Below are 4436 nucleotides of genomic sequence, written 5' to 3'. Positions count from 1 at the left end.
GCAGATCAGAGGATGAAATGTTGCAGGAATTATGGGACTGGAAAGGTCAATGGGTAGAACAGGAGGAATTTATTAAGGTGCACACCAGCTCAGCAGATTAGCATCCAAAGGCTCAGCCCCGAACAAAGACAGGGCTTGACTTTTCTACATACATCTGAAAGGGGATTGGATGGTTTGAATGTTGTGGCATGAAACTGAGGGCGAAAAACCTGTGAGGCTGGACAAGTAGGCTTACAGAAGCAGAACAAAGGCAGTCAATCAAATAGTGACAGGTTTCACAACTTAAGCATATCTTGTGACCTTGCTGCACAGAAGGAAAAAGAGGAACGTACAAAACCTTGCAGAACAATTATGAATTTACTAAGGGAGGATTGGTAAAGGGGAGGGGGAAGTTGTGAGAGGAGAAAAACTTGTTTTCTCATCCTTACCCTGAAATGGGAGGGAGTGGGGCTCTGGAGTCCATCTCTTGAGGGCACCAGCTCTGCAGATAGTGTTATCAAAGCCCTGCCAGAGCTCTGCTGTCTATCGGTGGACATTGGGATGAGTTACCCTAGTAAAAAACTTTTTATTTCTTTTAGCATCTCCTGTTTCAGGACTTCAGATAAGGAATTTCCAAATAAGCTTGATTTAAAGGTCCAGAAAGAATTTATAGGGCTATATGAAATTTAAAGGGACAATATTTTTTTTTACAATTATTGTTTTTATTTTATTTTCCTGTGAAAACCAGAAAACCTGCTAAACAAATTCTGAAAGATCTGTAACACTGTTACCATGATTCTTTTTTTTATTATTATTATACTTTAGGTTTTAGGGTACATGTGCACAATGTGCAGGTTTGTTACATATGTATCCACGTGCCGTGTTGGTTTGCTGCACCCATTAACTCGTCATTTAGCATTAGGCATATCTCCTAATGCTGTCCCTCCCCCCTCCCCCCAACCCACAACAGTCCCCAGAGTGTGATGTTCCCTTTCCTGTGTCCATGAGTTCTCATTGTTCAATTCCCACCTATGAGTGAGAACATGCGGTGTTTAGTTTATTGTCCTTGCGATAGTTTAGTGAGAATGATGTTTTCCAGTTTCATCCATGTCCCTACAAAGGACATGAACTCATCATTTTTTATGGCTGCATAGTATTCTATGGTGTATAGGTGCCACATTTTCTTAATCCAGTCTATCGTTGTTGGACATTTGGGTTGGTTCCAAGTCTTTGCTATTGTGAATAGTGCCGCAACAAACATACGTGTGCATGTGTCTTTATAGCAGCATGATTTATAGTCCTTTGGGTATATACCCAGTAATGGGATGGCTGGGTCAAATGGTATTTCTAGTTCTAGATCCCTGAGGAATCGCCACACTGACTTCCACAATGGTTGAACTAGTTGACAGTCCCACCAACAGTGTAAAAGTGTTCCTATTTCTCCACATCCTCTCCAGCACCTGTTGTTTCCTGACTTTTTAATGATGGCCATTCTAACTGGTGTGAGATGGTATCTCACTGTGGTTTTGATTTGCATTTCTCTGATGGCCAGTGATGATGAGCATTTTTTCCTGGGTTTTTTTGGCTGCATAAATGTCTTCTTTTGAGAAGTGTCTGTTCATGTCCTTTGCCCACTTTTTGATGGGGTTGTTTTTTTCTTGTAAATATGTTTGAGTTCATTGTAGATTCTGGTTATTAGCCCTTTGTCAGATGAGTAGGTTGCAAAAATTTTCTCCCATTCTGTAGGTTGCCTGTTCACTCTGATGGTAGTTTCTTTTGCTGTGCAGAAGCTCTTTAACTTAATTAGATACCATTTGTCAATTCTGGCTTTTGTTACTATTGCTTTTGGTGTTTTAGACATGAAGTCCTTGCCTACGCCTATGTCCTGAATGGTATTGCCTTGGCTTTCTTCTAGGGTTTTTTATGGTTTTAGGTCTAACATTTAAGTCTTAAATCTATCTTGAATGAATTTTTGTATAACTTGTAAGGAAGGGATCCAGTTTCAGCTTTCTACATATGGCTAGCCAGTTTTCCCAGCACCATTTATTAAATAGGGAATCCTTTCCCCATTGCTTGTTTTTGTCAGGTTTGTCAAAGATCAGATAGTTGTAGATATGCGGCATTATTTCTGAGGGCTCTGTTCTGTTCCATTGATCTATGTCTCTGTTTTGGTACCAGTACCATGCTGTTTTGGTTACTGTAGCCTTGTAGTATAGTTTGAAGTCAGGTAGCATGATGCCTCCAGCTTTGTTCTTTTGGCTTAGGATTGACTTGGCGATGTCGGCTCTTTTTTGGTTCCATATTAACTTTAAAGTAGTTTTTTCCAATTCTGTGAAGAAAGTCATTGGTAGCTTGATGGGGATGGCATTGAATCTATAAATTACCTTGGGCAGTATGGCCATTTTCACGATATTGATTCTTCCAACCCATGAGCATGGAATGTTCTTCCATTTGTTTGTATCCTCTTTTATTTCATTGAGTAGTGGTCTGTAGTTCTCCTTGAAGAGGTCCTTCACATCCCTTGTAAGTTGGATTCCTAGGTATTTTATTCTCTTTGAAGCAATTGTGAATGGCAGTTCACTCATGATTTGGCTCTCTGTTTCTCTGTGATTGGTGTACGAGAATGCTTCTGATTTTTGTACATTGATTTTGTATCCTGAGAGTTTGCTGAAGTTGCCTGTCAGCTTAAGGAGATTTTGGGCTGAGACGATGGGGTTTTCTAGATATACAATCATGTCATCTGCAAACAGGGACAATTTGACTTCCTCTTTTCTTAATTTAATACCCTTTATTTCCTTGGCCTGCCTGATTGCCCTGGCCAGAACTTCCAGCACTATGTTGAATAGGAGTGGTGAGAGAGGGCATCCCTGTCTTGTGCCAGTTTCCAAAGGGAATGCTTCCAGTTTTTGGCCATTCAGTATGATATTGGCTGTGGGTTTGTCATAGATAGCTCTTATTATTTTGAGATACGTTAAAGGGACAATTTTACAAGCCTTTAGTTTCTGAAGGAGAATAAAGGCTGAAAGAAGGAGGAGGCAGTCTATGGGAATTGGACAGTGAAGGGAGAAAGTAGAAAAAATAGAAAATTTAAAGTCCTGCAAAATAAAAGTTAAATATAAAGTCAAAAATTTGTAACCCTTCCCTTACATCCAAAATAAAGAAAACAAACTCGATAAAATGAAACACCACCAAAAAACCTGGACTTTGATAAATTGGCAGTAAAGGCACCATTAAACTTGGACTCCTATGAATTACTCCAATGCCATAAAAATGAACAGGAGGAAAGTAATGTTCATAGGAAAACATTTATGATATCAGAACATTACGTTTTATTCATATCAACTGAAGACCACTCTGAAAAACAGCCTTGAAGCAGTATAAAACTGTAAGTCTACACTCCAAAAAATTAATATACAAAGTACTTAAGGACGTGAAAAAAAAATTAAAAAAACTCCCAAGAAAACAAAACCAAATAAGGAAATCTCACTATTTGCTGTTAAGAATGCAAAATTGAATGACACAGCTACTGTTATTTAAACAGTGTAGAAATTTCTGACAAAGCTAAACAGTTTTACCATACAAGCCAACAAATCATGCTCCTAGATATTTACCCAGCTTATTTGAAAACGTATGTCCACATAAACACCTTCACACAAATGCTTATACCAAATATATTAAAAATCTCCAAAAACTGGAGTCAACCAAGATATCCTTCAGTAGGTTAATTGGTAAATGATTTCATATGTCTAGATAATGAACTACTATTCAGCAATAGAAAGAAAGGATCTATCAAGGTACACAATACACAGAAACATGGATGAATCTTAAGTGCACATTGCCAAGTAAAAGAAGACAATGTGAAAATGTTACATACTATATAATTCCATTTATATGACATTTGGGGAAAAGCTATATTCCAGAGATGGTAAACGAACCAGTGGTTGCCCTGGGTTCAGTGTGGGGAGGGTTGAATAAGTGAATCACAGGCATTTTGTAGGCATTTAAACTATTACATATGGAACTTTAACAGTGGATGAATGATAGTATGCCTTTTTGAAAACTCAGAACTTTACCGCACAAATATTAAACTGTAATGTATAAAATTTTAAAAATTATTTAAAAGACTGGGGAATTCCAGGATGGAATGCAGACTGTGAGACTATAATCTAAATTTATTACAACTGTATGATACAACTTCGCTGAAGGAGCAGGGTAGAGTGGTAATCTAGGTAACTTTGCAAAAGAGTGGAGTCAATAAAACTGCAGACAAGAAATTGCACAAAGGCACTGTAGTCTAGTTAATAAAGTTGTCTCATGGGGAAATAGGCTAACAATTCTGAAACTACATTCATGTACACTGGAATTTAGCATCAGTGAATAAATGGCAGATGGTAGGTACCAAATTTCTCTTTGTTGGTTACAGATCAGCAAAGGGAGAAGGCTAGAATTATGTATGT

At 38.0% G+C, this 4436-nt stretch overlaps 1 non-coding gene across 1 annotated transcript; it reads right to left on the bottom strand.

Annotated features, from left to right (window-relative positions):
• Nucleotides 1-706: 706 nt before the first annotated feature.
• On the bottom strand, nucleotides 707-766 carry LOC115833433. The gene has a single exon (XR_004028863.1). It is a non-coding gene; the product is annotated as a U7 small nuclear RNA (small nuclear RNA).
• Between the last annotated feature and the right edge of the window lie 3670 nt (nucleotides 767-4436).

Source organism: Nomascus leucogenys, chromosome X (assembly GCF_006542625.1).
Source record: "Nomascus leucogenys isolate Asia chromosome X, Asia_NLE_v1, whole genome shotgun sequence".
Lineage (NCBI taxonomy): Eukaryota > Metazoa > Chordata > Mammalia > Primates > Hylobatidae > Nomascus > Nomascus leucogenys.
The sequence above is the reverse complement of the archived record's forward strand: the minus strand, read 5'-3'. Positions and strand labels throughout refer to the sequence as shown.